The 21581-nt window shown below is 33.4% G+C and overlaps 1 long non-coding RNA gene across 1 annotated transcript; it reads left to right on the top strand.

Moving 5' to 3' along the window:
• Positions 1–4289: 4289 nt before the first annotated feature.
• On the top strand, positions 4290–20929 carry LOC116659802. The gene is made up of 3 exons (XR_004315165.1): positions 4290–4388; positions 15227–15299; positions 19365–20929. It is a non-coding gene; the product is annotated as an uncharacterized LOC116659802 (long non-coding RNA).
• Positions 20930–21581: the final 652 nt, after the last annotated feature.

Here is a 21581-nt window from a genome sequence, read left to right as displayed (position 1 = left end):
AAAGTAATCGCCATTAACACTTTTTCACTTGTATTTAATTGTTTAAGTATTACAAAGGCATGGATCTCATGGATTTAGATTTTCCAGGAACTCTCTAAGGAGAGAGATCTCTCAATATATCTGGAACATTGATTCAGACATTTTGGTAAAATGAAAATACAAAATAAATTAATATCAATAAGCATCCAATAGTAATTATTTAACATTCATTATGTGTCCGCAAAGTGTTGAATAAGATGTGTTCTCTGACTTCAGGTTGTTTAGGATTTACTCAGAGTTTACTTTAAATAATTAAAAAAGTAAGAAAACACAACAAGCTCTCTGGAACTCAGATATGTTTAGCTGGAATGAATCAGCCTCTGAAAGTGTGGTATGACTGGCTGTTCAACCTCTGGTTGGGACTGTTTAAATTACTTAGCATTTCATAATGTAAATATTTTGATACTGTGCACTCCTTGATGAATATGAAAGTGGTTTACCATCTTTGAAGAAAACTTTTAACTCTTAAAAATCAACTCAGAGTATAATGTTTCTAACTGACTATCATCAGGGACAGTCTAACTATTTCCCCAAACCCCCTCTTCTGAGTCGCAAGCATGTTAGAGATGTATCATATTCATTTCATTTTATGTTGTATTAACTAATGGCAAAAATATTTGGTTGGAACTGCATAGCATTGTGATTGACTGGTGAACATTTTAATAAAGGAGATCTAAATAAAGATAACATTTTTCAAAAGAAGGACATTGTTTGTGCTTGACTACCTCTTTGGTGAGACATTTATTCAGTCTTGTCAGTTAATTTAGATTAGGACATTTGAAGTTACCAGCTTATGAACATCTTTATAGAATGAACCATTTTGTGAAATTTTCTTGCAGGTATTTTTCTAAACAAAGTTTTTTTCCAAACTTTTGACTATGAGATAAATTTTACTTTGTAACCCAGTACACATACACATATATAGGTAACTGAAACAAAACTTTCATGAAACAATACTTAACTTACTATGTGTGGTGTACAATGAGTTCTTAAAATTCTGCTCTATTTTATTGTTTTGAAATAGTTGATCAGAAACCCAGTAAATTGACTTAATAACTCCCCAAAGGTCATAACCTGCAGTTTTAAAAGCTTAACCTAAACTCTTTTTTAAGAACAGTTATTATGTTCCATTTAACTTTTATTCCCCCATGCCTAGGTCTGTGCTCAGCACATAGTGCTCAGATAATGTTTGTTGAATGCTTTGTTCTCCATCTAGTTTCAGAAATGTTACTCTATCCGTGAGATTTGTCTGTAGCTGTTGCATGAAACTGCTGAGTTAGAAGAAAATTATTAGTAATTAGAAGATGAAGGTAAAACATACATGAGAAGAGGCAAAAGTCACCATACATTAAAAAAAAAAAAAAACCTCCACAATAACAATGTGTTGGTTCTCTTAGAAGTTATAGAATCAAGTCCTGACTTGTGTTTTTTTCAGATGCCACTAATTTAAACTCAGCATTCATTTTTCAAATTATTTTCTCTTGAAACTATCACTATTATATACAAATATATACTAACTTTCTTCTAACTGCTTTTATACATCTGTGTGTGTGTCTGAAGTTTAACTTTGGTGTTATTTTTCTAAAAAATAAGACCTACATCTTGTAAATTTTGTTTAATTTATTCTTTATTACCTTTCTTCAAACAATACTCTGAGCCACATGGTATTTGAGTGTACATCACATTTTTTTCTTTTTTTGTCTTCTAAATTAGTAGTACAAAGTTTTTTCCTTATAATAATATTTTCTTAATTTTTATCCGAAATATGATCATTATTAATTTATACATTTCCATTCATACTCAGTAGCTTTTGAGGGGGATTTTGACAAGTATTTTGGTTTCCTGTAAGTTCAACTAACATTCTATTATAACAAATATTATTAGAACTAAAATTTATGAAAGATTGACTGGTATTTCCCAGCTGTTGACTTTTTTCCTTATAACAATAATTTGTATAATAGGGTTTCTATTTAGCAAAAGAATTAGGTTAGCACAATAAAATTATCTAAGATTTGATTAATCCAAATAAATAAAAGATACATAATTTATTACCAGGGTTAAATTACATTAATAAATCAGGTAATTTTCACAACTGTTATTTTGTACTTACTGATATATTATTTTATAATTAGTCTAAAAATTAATATTTTCTTTCCAGCCAAATACCAAGTTCTTCAATAGAATCTTCTCTTCCTCTTTTTTTCTTTCTTTCTTTCTTTTCTCTCTTTCTTTCTTTCTCTAATTTTTCCTTTTTTAAATTTCTTTTTACATCACACAAATACTACTGTGGTTTGTACACTGTAAAAACGTCAATGAATGCTTGCTAATTAACTTTAGGTTATCTCCTAAAACATTTAGGATCTCTAAGGCTCTCTGATAGTTATGTTATGTAGTGGATAATGGATTGGAATTAGAAGTTAGAAAACTAAGTCCATAATTCTGTTTTTTACTAACACAGTGATTTTAATGTCTATGTCCTTTTATGTTCCTATCTGTAATTTACATAGGACTAATAATTGCTTTTGCCTTCTGTCTGTTTCATAGCATAATGTGAAGATCATATGAGATAATTATAAGAATGTTCTTTGAAAATTTAAAAGCACTCTACATGTATAAATGGTTAGTGAGGCCCTTCATGCATGGTTTTCATTAAATGAAATGATGTAAAATGACCAGCACAGTACTTAATACAGAGCAAGCACTTAATAATAGTGGCTGATGTTAATATTATTTAATTTGCATATGTACTTGTAAATTTCAATTATTTTATATTTCACATTTTAAATTTTAATATAGTCTAACTTTAACTATTTTTTTGTAAATCTATTTTTGATGTGTCTCATTTTCTGTAATTCTCTAAACTGGAATCCTACCCCCTCCCCAAAAATCTTATCTATTTTTTTATACCTATTTGCCATTTTATAAGTTTTTACATATAGAATAGTTAAAATTTATAACTAGGTAGTTGAAAATAAAAATTAAAAGTAATTCTTCAAATTGACAGTCATTCTATAAGGTTGAATATTTTGAATTTCATATTTTGAACTATGACAATTTGAATTATTCAGTATGGACATTTGAGTAATAGCAGTTGCTTTGAATTATATAATTTTGATTAATTATATTTTGCCATATATGACATAAATAAAATTTATATTGCATTATTTTCTTTAAGCAACAGGTATTTTATCCACAATGGGAAGTTTTAGCCAGTTGAAGATGTAAAAGTACAAAAGGAATTTAAACTTAACAATTTAGATTCCATTCAGGAAACCGTATTTTACTTATTTATAATATTGCTATAGATTCCTTCATATTTTTTCAAATTACTACTTGTTTTATTGTTTTCCCTATTTAAAACAGTGATTCCATTACAGTGACTGGAGCCTTCTTTCTTTAAACATTAAATATAATTCATGTTTTTGCAATTCAGTATTATATATAAATGAGAGTTACTCAAATAGTTTAACTCTTCCTTACGAGGGGAAAAAAGTGTGTTCCTCTGTGTGTGTGTGTGTGTGTGTGTGTGTGTGTGTGTGTGTGTGTATGATTTAGTTAAATTAAGAGTCTTTTTTTCCATTCAGGAACGTTTCCTAAAATGTTAAAAGAGGGATAGAAAAACATTTGCAACTTTTGTTTCACTTGGTGAACGAGTCAGGAATTGTTTATGCACAATAATCCAACATCAGCTTAAGGTTTTTGGCTGTGTTTTTGCAAGAGCAAGAAAAGATTTTGCTTCCAATTTCTGCATGTTTTTTTTTTAAAATTGGTTGGTTGGATTTCCTATTCAGCACCACTTTACTTTCATTCTTTTGGTCAGTAATCTGTTCATTTTGGAAGGATAAGTAATTAAAATAGTTTTTTAAAGTTTTTTTGGTGTGTATGTGATATTTTGTTGGAGCATCTACAAAAGCAATGAAAACCCTTGTTCAAACCCTCAAGATGCAGATGGTGTCATGAATGTTTTGAAGGCAGGAAACCATACAGTCCTATTTTAAGAAATTCTATTTATTTTAAAGTCAAATAAAATTTCTCCCTCCTCTTTAAAGTACCTAACTGGCAAGAGAATTTTTATGGCATCCATTTACAGAAAACAAAACAATTCTTCTAGTAGATTGAGGTTTGAATACCACAGCCCTTGCAGACATGGAGATCCAGGGCTTACTTTGAAGTTAACTTATGTTTTCACCTACTTATTTGCTGACTTCTTAAAAATGTGTTAATTTTTCATGTTTTTCTATTTCTATCAGTATAATTACATCATCTCCTTAACCAGAACTGCTGTCTGTTCCTCAGCTCTGTATCATAAATGAAGATCTTTGACTGTGTGTTGGGCTTCCTTGATGCAGGTTAGTACTTGACTTCTGGTTTGCTCAGATTTATTATCAGCATTTTTCCTACTGTGCTACCGGTGCTTTACTTCTTTATTATGTGGTAATTTTGGGGGTAAATTTTTGTATTGTATTTTTAAAATTTCTATTCTCGAGTTATTTTATCTTTCACAGGAGTTCTAATAAAACTGACCAACCAACCAACCAAACAAAACCAAAGGGGAAAAAAATGATCTTCCTGCTTCCTGAAAAGCTTGACTCTCTCCATATTGAGTTTCTCTTTTATTTCATTCCTCAGTTATTACAACTTTTGAAAATTATTTGGTGTCTCTTTTAATCTCATTAGGTCATGCCCCCTTTATTCTTAACATTTCTCAAATCTGTCCCTTCTGTGTCAGTATCAGTGTGGTTTCCATAGTCTAACAAATTGATCCATCTAAAACACAAACATGAACAGATTACTCCTTCCTAAGAACCATTTAATAACTCCCGTCACCTACAGAAGAAAATTAACATTAGCATTAAATACAATAATCTAGTCAGTGCCTACCTCCCTGACTCTTATTTTGGAAATATGAAACTACACATAATTACCAGAATTTATTCTGATGTTTTCTTGCCTCTGTGCCTTAGCTCATGTTTTCCTCTGCCTAAAACCTTTTCTCTTTCTCATGCCTTCCTTACCTGGCTAGGAAGGAAGACTTTCATCTTTTAAGACTCTGCTTGGATAATATTAATTCCAGGAGAATTTACTGGCAGGTCATGGGACCCTGTCTCCTTGGATTTCTCATTGCAGTCTTTGCCTGACTATCATAGCACTTACCTGTTTATCTGTTGATATCATTCATTAGAGAATGGGCTCATTGAAGGCAGGAGCCAAACTGTAGATGGCTTTGTGACTGAAAGTATTGTTAAAATATCTATTGAGCTGAACTTTTCTCAACTCTGAGTAAAAGAAATTGAATATGACGTGAATGGTGCTGATAAAAGAGAAAATGATGCGAAACGCAAAAAGCACATTATAGGTTTCTGATAGCCTTATTGATGGAAGGTAACTGATCCAATATCCTAAACTTCTAACTTTTCTCTGTTCTGAATCCATTCATGGTGAGGAAGTGAGCCACAGAATCATATCCTGAAAATTCTGAATCAAAGGAATTTTCTCTACTCTGTGGAACTGTCTGGCTTGGACAGTTTTTGAAAAGAGTGATACCCTCTCAGATCATTTTAGAAATGATAAGCTCTGTGTAGCAGGTGTATTTCCCAGGATATCCTGACAACAGAAAGGAAAATACAGCTAACCTATTCCAGTTCCAAAACAGTCTCAAATGTAGCCATTCTCCAAAAGCCTTCGGCAAGAGATCTGTGGAAATGCTCTGATTGTCCACGTTCTTGGAAAGATGGCAGTAAGAATAAAGTTGCTTTCATCATGCCAATTTTCTACATTTCTACAGTTCATGAAGTTTAACCTCTCAAAAAAATTTTAAAAGAAAACAGAATTTAAACACATTTAAGAAAGCATATAATATTAATCTCTACTTCTACCCATTCTCACAGAACTTGATTCATTTCCTATATATTTCTGGAAGAAGAATTTCCCTAGAATTTATGGGAAGTAAACATTTTGAAACTAATGAGGATCATATACATTTTAAAGGGTACACATACACTTGTCAATTTATAACAGGAAGGATGAAAGTAAGAAACATACTCTATTGCATTTTCATTAAATTGTTCAATTAACACTATTTTTTCCAGCTACTTAATTAGGAGTATATGAAGTCATCTTATGACATTACAAAAAAAGAGAAATAATCACCTATTTAGATAGATTTAAAATTTATTTATGACTGGCTAATAATTACACTGTTTAGTATCTGATGCTATCTTTAATTTATCTAGACTGGTGTTGTCCAATAAAATTTCCAAATGTTTTGTCTGTGCTGTCCAGTATGGTAGCTAATAGCTACATATGGCTACTGAGCATTTGAAATGTAGCTAGTGTGACTGAGGAACTGAATTTATAATTTAATTTAATTTTAATTAATTGAAATTAAAATTTAAATTCTTGTGGCTAGTGGCTACCATGTTGGACAGGTAGATCTAGGCTATACAAATCAGTTTCCATAATTAGCTGATCCATAATCTATAATGCTGATTATGTCTTCCTGTTGAGAGATGGAAATTTTTGTAGCAACAATATCTTTATGGCCTGAAAAACTCAATGTATTTGATGTATTCAAAAGATGCTGTCATTGTTCTCAAGGGACCTATAATTTTGGTACAGAAAAGACAATGAGTGATGCTAGCTCTGTATTAAGAATTTTAGTGTAGACTAACTGGCTCCTCTTATAAGAGTCTTTTATTATATTTGCTGAGACCCTCTAAGACCTGGTTAACATTTTTGGAAAACTGAGAACCAGAAATTTTACATACTAATTACTATCAAAGAATTTCACGTTTTGAGGACATAATCAATTTTGTTAATTGATGTCTGTGCATTGGAGTTAAGGATAGAGGTAATTAGCCAAAGAAGGAAGTTGAAGGGCAAGGGCAAAGGAAGGAATGAGGTAAATAAACTAAATTGACTTAGGAACTCTGAAATGATCTAGAACATGTGCACAGATTTTTAACTCGTCTCTGTTGTGATCCCCAGTTACTTCAGAGGTCTGGGAAGATGGATATTATGAAAGTGAGAAGACAAGGGGAAATTGCCTGGAAGATATTGTTACTGAGTGGGAGGAGATGAGATTAACAGATAGCCTGAGCAGTCCAGAAGAAATCAGCAGTGTAGTCTAACCCTATTTGTGTTAGATTGGAATAAAATCACCTTTGTTTCAACTGGTTGTTTATTATCCCATTTTCTAGAAGATTACTGCCTTCAATTGAAGTATATGATATGTTTGCTACATGACACTTTAATGTTTCTTGGTTGGTGCCTAAAGAAATTTTGCTATGTGAAAAGCCATTATTATTCCTTATCTGTAGCACTCTCCTTCAAGGGGAGTCAAATAAGGAAATCAATTATAGTGAATTTTCTGCCACCCATTGAGGTGATAGTTCCACCAAAAACTAAGTTAGCCGTTTAAAACAGTAGAAATGCGTTATTGGAGAGTACATTAAAACTGATTCAAGTCTTTATTCCTAATTAAAATAAAACTCATTTAAAATTTGATTAACTTTCTCTCGGAATCACATTAAATTTTGGTGATGTGCTTGTACCTCTGAGCAGGCAGGTTCTATTTAGATTTTCATGTGGAAAGGCCAAATAAAATGTCTCAAGACATTCTTGGCACAGTTAGAAGCATGAAGTGCCAAAAAGTTTCATGAGAAAAAGACAACCTATTTTCTCAAGATTTCTAGTCCAGCTAGCGAAATTCAAGGAAGAGGAGATTCTTAACTCCTAGAACTATCTTTAGCTTGTGGAAGAGAAACCAAAGGCCAGCAGTTAAGTAGCAGAAAGCAGGATAGTAAAAGAGTGTTGCCACCTACTTTGCTTGATAAGAGGGAAAGATAAACTGCGTGCACATGTGTGTGCGTGCAAGTGTGGGTATAAAGTGCAGGCCTTCAGCAGCTCAAGGTCAGTCCAAAAGTGAGTATTGGTGCTGATTTGCTTCCAATTTCCAATTTGTTTCCAACTCTAAACACGGTTTAATGATATAAAGTGCTCCAAATCATAATCTCCTTTTTCACTTATCAGCATCTTTCTCATTTCTTTTCTTCAAACTACAGCAGTTTTATTAAGCAGCAATAATACCAAGACAAAAAAGAAAATCTTCTGCAAATATTTTGAGCCAACATCTGATTTTTTTTAGATCTGGCATTCTTTTTATTTGTGATCACATATTAATCTACTTTTCTCTGCTCATAAGCAAATTTTCATTCCTTTAAAGCCACATGCTCATGCATGGCTTTGGTTTCTTTCATTTCTGTTTCATCATTACATGTTACATCAGAACTTTATACAAAAGTAATTTGTGAAATAAAATTGGATTTTCTTTGTTTTGTTTTTCTGAATATTCAGCTATTTATTTTTCACTTCCATCTCCTCCCCCTGCCAACCCCGCACCTCTGCCTCTCCCCACTTTTTATTTCATTTCCTCAGAAGGAAACAAACACTTATCATTTGCCTACTATTTGCCAATCTCTTTGCTTTTCACATTTACAGAGAAAAGAATGTCAGCCTAGAGAACTTAACGTAACTTGCCTAAGGTCACATAGATAATTAATGGATGAGTTGCTTTAAACCCACAGTCAGCCTGACTCTTAAGACCGCCTCTCACCAGTGTGCCTTGTTTATCCTTTTGTCCACACTCTTCAACTCTGTTCCCGCCTCCCCTCTCCTTCCCTTCCCTTCTTTCCTCTTTGGCAGCAATTTTTTCTCTGTGCGTTTCTCTTCCAACATATTCTTTCCCAGCTTTCTCTTGTGGCCTCTCAAACTCTACCTTTTCTCCTAAATCACAGTTTTGTTTTCCTTCTAGTGAGAAAGCAGAAGTGGCATCAGATGATGATTGCATTTTTGATTAAGTAACTTAAAATTGTTTATATCTCCTGACCTTGTAATTCTAAATTTATTCTTAAGAAATCATCGGAGACGTATGCAAAATGTATGTACAAGGAAGAAAACCCAAGCATTATTTGTAGTTTTAAAAAAATTAGAATAATTTTGATGCCTAAGAGGAGGGTTAAACATGGGTTAAATAAACCCTAGAAGATATATATTGGACTGTTACAGAGTTCAGTGAAGTAATGAATACTTAATGACAGAAAAATGTTCATCATATATTATTTTTAAAATTCATTTATTATGATAACTCATTTATTATAAACCTATCCTTCATACAAAAGAGAACTAAAATGTACACATTTAATTTAAAGAAAAAATGAATACCTATGTATCTACCACTCACTAAAATGAACCAGTTTCTTTAAATCCCCTGCTAAGACACCATATGATAAGTAAAAGAAACAAAAAAGCATCTTAGAAAATAGTACGTAAAAATGATAATAGCGTGTTCAGTATAACTTAAATTTAGTGAAAAAATATATGTATAGTAGAAGTCTGGAGAAGTATACACTACAGTTTTAGCAGTTGTTACCTCAGGTTGATGGCTTTGTGGGTGAAATTAATTTTTTTAAATTTCTAATTCTTTTTACCTCATTGTTTTCCAAAGAACATTGATCAGATTTATGATAAAAATACATAACAAATGTTTTATATGTACATATAACTTTATTATTATCCTGTTTAGTGAAAGGATAGATTGAAAAGTCAAAAAAATTTCCTTTTTTCCTTTGAGGCTGGGAAGATTGTAATTGGAGACTGGAAAGTAAAAGGATGGTTTCTGATTCACCAGTAAACACAAAGATTTTTAAATATCATTCTTAATCAGTATAACATTACTAGTTCCTTTCAGGGACAAGTTCTGTACCAGGTGGCTGGTATAGAAGAACTACAAGTGTGTAAGTGCTTGAGGTATTCAAAGTAGGCAGAGAAGTTCCTCTCTAGTTGCTGTGGTCAAAGAATATATCAAGAAGGAAGGCTTTTTTTGGACTTTAAAGGGTACAGAAGATTTAGATCAGCATTGTCAAACTCATTTAATAATACTCTTCAAAATTATTGCGGACCTCAATGAGGTTTTGTTTATGTGGGTTACATTTATCCATGTTTATCACATTAGAAATTGAAATTGAGAAAATTTAACATATTTATTAATATATTTCAAAATAAATTACATGTAGATATATATAATATAATTTTGTGAAAAATAACTGTATTTTCCAAAACAGAACCATTTAGTGAGGAAAATGGTATTGTTTTACATTTTGCATTTTAATATTTGGCTTAACAGGAGACAGCTGGATTTTCTTATTTGGTCTTTTGTGGTATCACATGTCATATAGCCTCTGGAAAACTCCACTGTCCACTGTGAGAGAATAAGAGTGGAAAGGTAAACAGCATCTTAATATTATTACGAACACAGGTTTGATGTCGTGGGCCCCCTGAGAACCACTGATTAGAATAGACTGAGGACAAAATAGAGGGATGGCATAATCTCAGAGGTGGAAAAGCTTAGAGCATATCAGAGAGTGAACAGACCAATCTGGTGGTTGTGAAAGATTCCTATGGGGGGAGGTGGGAGAGAGAGGGTTAGAAATGTAGGTTGGGGGCATCATGTCAATTGAAAAATACCAGCTTCCCTATTTATAACCATAGTCTCTGATCTCTATCTTTGACTTTAGAAAACCTCAGGACAGGAGCGATAAAAGAGAAGACTATACTTGGTTCCAGGCAATACCAAGTTATGTGGCTGGTAGTATTCTTATTGCCTTATTGATTGCTTTATTCATTCAATTTATTTAGGGTTTACTACATTTCAAGCATCAAAATAAGAACTAGTGATACAAAGATGATAATGACACAATCTCTACCCTTTGACAGCTCTCAATTAAGTGGGAGATTCAGATGTTAAAAGATAAGTAATACGTTTTTTAGACTGGAGGAACACAGAAAAGGGGACAGCTGCCTGACTGGGAGGTGTGGTGAACAGGTTGTGAGATGGACAGGAAATCTTAAAGGTTGAAGCCCTAGACACCAACAACCAGTCATATCTAATCATGGTGAAAAATACTAGAAGTATAGGGTTGACAAATGCAGACTAGAATTAATACAGTAGATCTGGGGAGATGGTCAGATAATAGCATAGAATAATTTCCTGAATATATCTTCTCTTTTGGAAAGTACAAGTGTTCAAGGTCTCTTTCTCCTAAAGACCTACAGAGTCTTTCCACTGCCAGGCCTGGGAGACACCATCAGTTATCTTAACTTCTCTCTTCTCTTCATTTGTATCACCTTTTTTTCAGTCTTTTTGTTCTCCTCTGTGACTCAGTAACCAGAGCGAGGGGGAGGAAGAAATTTTGAAAATTACAACAGCTTGAAATCAAGTACCGAGAACACCTTTGCTTGCCCATATAATTATGGTTAAATAAGTAAATAGATAAAGAACCTGTCTCCCAGCACCACCTGCAGGGGATGAAGAACCCTGCAACAGGATTTAATACTTCCTTCTCTGCCAGAATATCTTCAATCCAACATTCCTTTATTGAGCATCTACTAAGTAAAAACCCTGATTTTAGTAGCTAAGGAGAACACAAAGTTCAGGAAGGGACCATGCACTCACACTCTAAGGAACTTCGTTAGAACTTGCAGATTTTCGTGGTGAGTAGAACAGCGTGGAAGGAACTGGTTAATTCTAAGAGAATCAGGGTTCTTTCATGCAAATTGAATAGTAAAGCAACTACTGCATTGCCTTTTTGCATCTTTCGTTGATAGAAACTAAGAACAAAAGTGATTTCACAGTTTCAAGTAGCGAAGTGATGAAATCTGTTTTTGAGGCTTCAGGGCTGTTGAGCCTGTAACATGATGAGAAAGGCCTGTGTTGCATACCATTTTATGTGGGCCAGTTAAGGTTGTTCATTTCCTAATTTAAGACTCTCTCCAGACAGCTGTCTCATGGGCTGGTTCTCTTCTGGTTATAAGAGAGATCAGATGGAAGAAGATACATGGCTTAGTATAAATCCATAAACACCTATTTGAAATAAACTCAAAGTGTATCCTGGTAAGTGCCCTTTACTTTCCTTACCAAATCATGTCCCAGAAGCTAGGAAGAATGAGGTTTTCAAAAGTTCCTAATCTTTGACAGTCTTACAAATAAGTACAGAATATCTTTCTGATTTCTAGCGTTTAAAATATAAGCAGAATGCACCACATACAAAAGAGGCAAAATAAATCACAACACCTTTAGAGCAAAGAAAGTCTTCCGCAGGGTGAGTGATAAAGAATATGAAAAAGGCTGATTTGCAGGATGGCTTTCAGTGTTTTACTTTGTCTAGATTTGGAATCTTCTTACATATAGAGACAGGATTTTTAGGGGGAGCAGCCAGTCAGCTATCACTCCTATCACCCATCCCACAACCCCAGGCGAATGCATACATGAATTTGGGTAGCCCTATTCTGGTGTTTTTAGCTTTTTTTGACTAGGTATTTGAATTAATGAAGATTAAGTCTCCCAATCGTATCTCTTTCTAAAATCACACCATTAAAGCAATGATATGTTCTGGTAAGTAAAACAATATGCTGTCAGGGGTTAGGGTGTAGCTCAAGTGGTAGAGCGCATGCTTAGCATGCATGAGGTCCTGGGTTCAATCCCTAGTACCTCCTCTAAGAATAAATAAATAAACCTAATTACCTCCCCCCACCAAAAACCAACCAACCAACCAAACAAAAACAATACACTGTCAGAGGTAAGGGGAATCTTAGTATCACGTAGTCCATTATTTCTCACAGTGTGGGTCCTTTGTCTGCTGAAGGGTTTCTTGCTCATTGCAATTGCAGATTTGGGAATGACATTAAAACTAATCAATTTCAGTCCTAAGGGTGACATCTAAGTATCTGCATTTTTAGCAAGCTCCTTAAATTGATATGTATATTAAAGTTTGGGAACCACTCATCTAGTCAAACTACTTCATTTGACAGATGACAAAATAGTATCAGAGAAGTAAAGTGATTTAATCAAAGTGACACAGCCAGTCAAACGCAGAAACTGGACTCAATTTCAAATCTTTTGACTCCCACATTAGAGTTTCTCAACTACAAGTAGTTTGTATTTATTTGTAAATTCCCAATAGAACTCAATGAAAATGGAATTTATTCGAGTTCTTTGTTCCTTGCCAGCCTCCAACCCCAATTTAATACCAACAGTTTACCATCAGTGGGTTCCCTAGTACTTGCTAAGTAAGCTATTGCCTTAAAATTTTGGGAGTATCAATTATAGAAGCTTGAGGACAAAGGCATTTTGTTATCTTGTTACCGTTCCCTTCCCCAGCCCAATAAGACAAACAACAATCAACAAGAACGTGTGCCCATTTTCCTCAAATCACAAGAGACAAGAGCAAGAAGTAAACAGAAAACCCTGCTACTAGTGTTAAACAAGAATATCCCACCCTCTGTAACAACATACCATATGGTCCTTCCCTACCTGGTTCAGTATTTAGCCTAACAATTTATTGCTAGGCGTCTTGGCAGCAAGCTGTGCAAGTTGAAGTGGAATCTGATTGAGGTGAGTTAATTAATGTGGTGGCAGCTTGGAATGTTGTCCAGCTGCCAGTGAGAATTATGTTTGTTTGCCTTTGGCCCAAGTGTGAAATGGCTGGCTGTTGATTTCAGAAGTGTGAGTGTACATTTTTATATCTCACACGAATGAATACATTTTTTGTATCCTACACATTTGGGGAAATGCTAAAATTTATTGGGTAATGTTATTTACCACTTGTGTGGCAGAAAGAGAAAGGTGGAATTTTGCCCCAGAGGTTGACTTTGCAACCGTAGAAAAAGCAAAAGCAGGTGGCATATAAATCTATGAGCAGGTAAATAAGCCATCTGAAATTAGCTCATCTGGGCTAATGTTTTCAGGAGTAACTGTAAAAGGCAGGTAAGCAAGATCTGAACCAGAAAAGAATAGCTCTTGTAATGATGAAAAGATTCTGAACGTAGAAAACACAATGTAACACTTCCCTCGAAAGGAATGGTTTTGGGATTTACTATTGACTTCCATTTAGGATTTTAATTTTCTCTTCCCCAAACACAACCTTCAGTTGAAGACATTGTCTCTCTGTGCAATCTTCCTTCCCATCAATAATTGATGATAGTGATTCCTGTGAAGTGTTTTTGATGTTGAAGGTACTGTGTAGTTTTGGCTGGTTGTTACTGATAGGGGCAGGGGTTCTCTGGCTCAGGTAGTCAATAACTGACACTAAACCAACACAGTTCAAAGTACATTTGAAGGGGGTCAGATATTATTGTTCCTCTATTTTTTCTATGTCTAAAACCATTTAGATAAAATGCTTTGACAAAAGTTTACTTTAGTAGACTAAGGTAATGAATACTTAAAAATGTAATGTATACACACATTCCTTTCTTTTATTCCACCATTCTGAAGAAATTTAAAATCCACTAAAACTAAATGTAAGAGCAAATCATATGAAGAAGAGTTTGCACACCTAACAAAACAAGTATCGCCAGAACTCCTTTTTGATGATAAAAAGATTTCCTTAAATGTTGATGTTGCCATGAGAATATTAACAAAACTTTAAAATGAAAATGTTCACACTTTGAAGATATTAAATGAAATGAGTTTGTCAGGTAATGATCTAGTGAAAGTATTATTTTAAGACTCACAGACATAGAAAAAAACTATAGTTACCAAAGGGGATGGGGGGAGGGATAAATTAGGAGTTTGGGATTAACAGACAGTACTATATATAAAATAGATAAACAACAAGGGCCTCCTGTATAGCACGGGGATCTATATTCCATTTCTTGTAATGAGCTATAGTGGAAAAGAATCTGAAAATATATGTACATATATATGTATCTGTGTATAAGTGAATCACTTTGCTGTACGCCTGAAACTAGCATTGTAAATCAACTACACGTCAATAAAATATAAAATTAAAAAACAGTATTTTAAAGGTGGAAATGTATAAAAAGAAAGCACAATGTAGTTCTTACCTCCTAAAAGCTTTAATCTAAGAAAATGTGATGATAGCGTTAAAACTTTTATTCAGGTAAGTGAGAACTATTGGAGGTTTGGACTTCATTTTAATGGAAGCTGGAGAAAGGCAGTTTTTTTGGGGGCCTAATAATAGTATGTGATAATGTTTCCTCTTTCCCCAAGGGTATTTGATAGAATATTATTTATGATGCTTTTCCTATGCTGAAAAGTTTTAATAATAGAAGCAATTATTATAATTATAGCTATAGTTATCCCCAGGTAACTTTATTTTTTCTTTATTAGGTATGACAATTTCAAATATGAGAAAGACATTTTGTATCGACCTTTCACATAAAAAGTCAAAAGGAAAAATCTGGTAAGTATTGTACCCTTCAGATTATAGGGTTATCATATCCTTGACCTTTCAGGCCAAAGTAAGCCCCAGAGACTTGTTTTAGATTATATTACTGTCAGAGTGAATAAGAAATCAAACATTTTAATCTAATGTACACCCTCCGGGCATCTCATAAGTTCAGACTTACCACAGATAGCTGGCCTGAGAATGAACTGTTATAAATTATTTAACTGTTATTGAAAAAAATTTTTTTAATTTAATTTGGCTGAGGTTTTTTAGACAAAATGTTTGCCCCTTAACATTTTCTGATGTTTATGGTATATTTACAAGTATGTAATGATTGAGAAAGATGTCCTTATGCAAAATTACCCTACATTTGATTATTGTTCTCACATAAACTTTACATTAACAAAGTTAATGTGTTAAATACTTTTCGTGAAATGCTAACTTTTTAAAATGTGTTTTTTTTAAAGAAAAATCAGGATGATTTAATGAATGCTAATATTAATGAAAGGTCCTCAAAATAATTCTAACATCAGGAGATTAAAATAACAATATATTACATGTTTTCAAAATAGTGGAGGAAACATTGTGCACCTTCTATGTACAAAATAATACATCAGTGGGGGATAAGTTTAAATAAAATCAATTCTATGGCCTAGTGAAGTAATTTATAGGAAGCTTTTGTTGCCTTTAGTTAATGAGTTCCACCTTCATTTTGCACCACCTCATAAGTTCTATGTGATAACATTTGAGTTGTTATTAATGAAATGGTCAGTTTTTAAAAAGTTATTCTCATTTTAGTGCACTTGAAGTTTTCTTAAGCATTAAGAAATCATTTGAATGCTGCTTCATTTTCCCATGTGCTTTTTTCAGATGTAACTGGGTTAGTGCAGTAATAGAATCATGGGTTCAGAGAACTTTTGACTTTAAAATAGAGAGACTCCAGGTCCCTCAGTCTGAGATATAAGGTGAGCAAGCTAATGTCTAGAGATTTAAAGTGACTTAACTTGAAATCACAAACTAAATTATGGGTAGAGTCAGGCTTGAGACTCAGATCTGTAAGTTCAATGTGCTTTCATCTGTATTATTGTCCTAAATAGCTATATATATGTATGTATAATTTTTTAGAATAGTTTTAGATTTACAGGAAAATTCTGAAGGTAGTTGAGAGAGTTCTCATACCTCACACCCAGTCTCCCCTATTACTACTATCACGCGTTAGTATGGTACATTTGTTACAATCAACGAACCCACATTGGTCTATTATCATTAATTAAAGTCCATACATTTTCATATTTCCTTCCTTTTTACCCAAGGTCATTTGTTCTGTTTCAAGATCCTATTTAGGAGTCCACATTACCTTTGGAGTTTTTCAGACCCTCCTTGTTTTCAGTGATCTTGACAGTTTGGAGAGGTGTTGTCAGGTATTTTGTAGAATGTCCTTCAACTGAGATTTGTCTGATGTTTTCTCATGATTAGATTGATTATGGGTTTTTGGAAGAAAGACCACAGAGGCAAAATGTCGTTTTCATCAATCTTATCAAAGGTACATACTATCAGTGTGACTCTTGGTGTTGACCTTAATCAGCTGGTTGCAACTGTCAGGTTTTTCCACCATAAAGTTACTCTCCCTCATCTTTTTTCACCTTTTCATACTGTACTCTTTGAAAGAATTCACTATGTGCAGCCCCCACTTAAGTTATGCTCCATCTCCTTGGGTATATGCATAAATTATTTGGAATTCTGCAAAGGAGATTTGTCTATTCTCCCTCATTAATTTACTCATTCATTCAATTATTAAAGTCAGTATGTACTTAAGGATGTTTGTTTTATGCTTCGGGTTACAATTCCATACTACTTTATTTAGATCCTTGCTCAAATTGTTCCAGATTTGGCCATTAGGAGCACTTGCAGTTGGCTCCTTTGTCTTTTGACATATGGCTATCACTGTGTGTGTGTGTGTGTGTGTGTGTGTGTGTGTGAGAGTGTGTGTGTGTGTGTGAGTGTGTGTGTGTGTGTGTGTGTGTGTCACTTTCTTACTCTCTGGCACTACAGGATGCTCCAGGCTCATCTTGTTTATTCCCTGCCAGAGTCCTAAAATCTGCCAGGTCTCCACGGATCTCTGGGTCCTTTTATTGGAGAATGGCATTAGAAAATAGGAAGCAGGCACTAGGTATGATCATTATGACCGGTGTGTCATTGCATCTAAACCCTATCAGGTGACAAAGCAGGAAAATAATTGTGCATGTAGATACACATATCTATAAATACTTATTTGTGTAACCAACTGCCTCTATATTAAGCTAAACATTGATTCATACTGTCTTAATTCAGTATATATATTTTAAAGTTCTCTTATTAGTTTGATAAATGTAATCCATATTTTTGGTATGAAATTTACATGACATAAAATTAACCATTTTAAAGAGTACAATTCAGTGATACTTAGTACATTAATAGTTGTGCAACCACCATCGCTATTCAGTTCAGTAACTTTTTCATCTCTCCAAAAGAAAACCTTTAACCATTAAGTAGTCACTTTCCATTCCTCTCTCTCTCAGCCCCTGGTAACCACTGATGTCCTTTCTGTCTCTATGGATTTACCTATTGTGAATATTTATTATAAACCAAATCATGTAATATGTGACCTTTTGTGTTCTTTCAATTTGCATAATATTTTTGAGATCCATCCATGTTGTAGCATGTGTCAGAACATCATTTTTATGACTGAATAATATTTCATTGTATGTATATACAACATTTTGTTTATTCGTTCATATGTTGATAGGCATTTGGGTTGCTTCCATCTCTTGCCTATTGTAAATAATACTGCTATGAATATAGGTCTACAAGTTTCTGTTTGAATCTCTGTTTTAAATTCTATGGGGGTATCTACCTAGTGGTGGAATTGATGAGTCATATGGTAATTCTATGTTTTAAGTTTTTGAAAGAGTTGCCATACTGTTTTCCACAGCAGCTGCACCATTTTACATTCCCACCAGCAATGTACAAGGGTTCCAGTTTCTCCTTATCCTCATCAGTACTTATTATTCTCCCTTTTAAAAATTATAGCTATCCTAATTGATGTGAAATTGTATATCATCATGTTTTTGATTCAAATATCCCTACTGACTAACGATGTTGAGCATCTTTTCATATGCTTATTGACCATTTGTATGTCTTCTTTGGAGAAATGTCTTTTCAAATCCTTTGTGCATTTAAAAATCGGGTTGTTGGTCTTTTTGTGGTTGTGCTGTCAGAGTTCTTGGTATATTCTGGATGTTAAAACCTATCAGATATATTATTTGCAAATATGTTCTCCTGTTCTGTAGGTTGTCTTTTGACTCTCTTGATAGTGTTCTTTTATGTACAAAATTTTAAAATTTTAATGAAGTTCTATTTATGCCTTTCCTTCCTTTTTTCTTTCTTTCGTTCTTTCTCTTCTTCTTTTCCTTCTCTTCCTCCTTCCTCTTTTGCCTGTGATTTTGGTGTCATTTAAGAAACCATTGTCAAATCTAAGGCCATGTAGATTTGCCTCTGTGTTTACTTCTAAGAGTTTTATTTAGAAGGTTAGCTTCTAAATTTAAACCTTTGATCTGTTTTGAACTAATGTTTATACATGATGTGTGATAAAGGTCCATTCATTTGCATGTGGATATCCAGTTTTCCTAGCATCACTTGTTGAAGAGCTTATTCTTTCCCCATTGAGTGGTCTTGGCATGCTTGTCAAAAATCAATTAACCATAGATTCGAGAGCTTGCTTTTGAGTTCTCTAGTCTATTTGTCTATCCGGATGCCAATACTACACTGTTTTGGTTACTTATAGCTTTGTAATATATTTTGAAACAGGAAGTGAGAGACCAACCTTTTCTTTTTAAGATTGTTTTGGCCATTTGTGGTACCTTGAAATTTCTTATGAATTTTAGAATGGGTTTTTCATTTGTGCAAAAATGCCATTGAAAATTTGATAGTTATTATATTGAGTCTGTATGTTGCTTTGGGTGGTATTGTGATTTTAACAATATTAATAACATTAACAATATTAAGTCTTCCCATTTGTAAAAAAGTTTTGTTTTTTTACAGGGATGCAAAATTATACTATCTTCTTGATCAACTGACCTTTGTTTCAAGTATACTGTGCATCTTTGTCTCTTATAACAATTTCTGACTTAAAGTCTATTTTGTATGATGTTAGTATAGTTATCTAAGCTCTCTTTTACTATCTGCATGTAATATCTTTTTCCATCTTTTCATTTTTCAGTCTGTTTATGTCTGTGGATCTAAAGTGAGTTGTAGACAACATATAATTGGATCATGCTTAAAAAAAAACCCATTCTGCCAATTCTCTTGTCTTTTACTTTGTGAATGCATTTATATTTAAGGCAATGCTGATACTTCTGTTACTTTTTTCCATTGAATAGGACATACTTTACTGTTTCTTTGCATAGCTTGTGATATTCTTTTGGTCAAAAACTGAGCATTTTGAATATTATAACTCTGGAAACAGATTATCTCCCCTCCCCAGAGTTTGGTCTTGTTGCTTGTTGAGGGCTGCAATCATCCATTTGTCTAGTGATTTTCCCCTACTCCTTTTGCAAATATTGTATTTCTTATTTGTGTGTGGTTACTGAGTCTCATTGTATTATCTGAATTGTCAGCCAGTGACCTGACAGAGATTTCTCTAAATGCCTGGAGTCAAAAAGAAAAAAACACACTCTTCCTGTTTTTGCAGATTGGCTCTAAGCAGAGGCAATCCTTCAATGCTTGGACAGGCCACCTAATTCTGCCTCAGCTGTTTACTTTCTGCTTGTGCAATCCCTCAAGATCAGCCAAAGGTGCAAGCTTAGGGTCCACTCAGGTCTTTTCTGAGCATGCATTGAGCTTTGGGGATGTTGCACATACCAGTACTTCTTTTATTGCCAAATAGTATACCTTTTATTGCTAAATAATACTCCATTGTATGGACATATCGTATTTTATTTATTCATCTATCAGTTGATAGACATCTGGATTGTTTCCACTTTTTGGCTGTTATGAATAATGCTGCTATGAATTGTGGATTATTTCTAGGCTAGTATGTGTAAATATAAATAATTTCTATCTTAAAAACAGACTTATTTAGATATAATTGATATATAATGAACTGCATATATTTAAAATTTATTATTTGATCAATTCTAAACTATGTATGAGTCTGTGAACTCATTACCATAATTAAGAAAACAAACATTTTCATTGCTTTCACTTCAAAAGTTTCCACATGCCTCTTTGTAATCCTGTGCAACTCTACAACCCTATCTGACACACCCACTGATCTGGTTTCTGTTACTATACATTAGTTTGCATTTTCTAGAATCTTATGTTAGTATAATAATAAAATATTGCACTTTTTGTCTGGTTTCTTTCATTTGGCATAATTATTTTGATATTTTCCCATATTGTTGCTTGTAGCAATAGTTCCTTACTTTATCGCTGAGTAATATTCCATTGTATATCTGTATCACAACCTGCTTATCCATTACAATTACAAATGATCTGCACTATTACAAATGATCCTGTTTAAGCATTTTTCTACAATCTTTTCGTGGACTAATTCTTTCATTTCTCTTTTGTAACTGTTTAGAAGTAGAATGGCTGCATTGTATGGTAAGTGAATGTTTAACTTTTTAAGAAACTGCCAAACTGCTTCTAACAATGAAAAACAATGACCATTCAGACAATAGCCAACTATTGTGTCATTTTACGTTCTTAACAGTAGTGTATGAGAGTTCCAGTTCATCTATATCCTCATCAACACTTAGTATGGTCAGTCTTTTAAATTTCAGCCATTTTAGTATGTGTGTAGTGGTATCTCATTATAATTGTCTGTAACGTTTTACTAGTGAGTAATGATGTTGAGCATCTTTTAAAGCACCAACTTGTTATCCATTTTTCTTCTTTAGAGAAGTGCATGTTCAAATCTATTATGTATTTTAAACTGGTTTTTGCTTTACATTATTACTGAGATTGAGGGATAGGAGTTAATAACATACTCTAGATAAAATTCCTTTGTTGTGATATGATCAGTGCAACTTAACCTTTACATGCCCGAGTTTCCTCATTTTGCTATACTTTTGTCAAAAAAGGAACGAGGTATAACATGTAAGAATATTCAGTGACTAACTCAGGGATAGTCTAGGTAAGTATATTTTAAAATTTAATTCAACAGTGACAATTTTATGAGTAAATCAATACAATTTTAATACTCCTGAAGTAACAAAGTTGAATAGATTAAGCTCAGCTCATGTCTATTATCTATTT

This window comes from Camelus ferus, chromosome 25 (genome assembly GCF_009834535.1).
Source record: "Camelus ferus isolate YT-003-E chromosome 25, BCGSAC_Cfer_1.0, whole genome shotgun sequence".
NCBI classification, from domain to species: Eukaryota; Metazoa; Chordata; class Mammalia; order Artiodactyla; family Camelidae; genus Camelus; species Camelus ferus.
The sequence above is the reverse complement of the archived record's forward strand: the minus strand, read 5'-3'. Positions and strand labels throughout refer to the sequence as shown.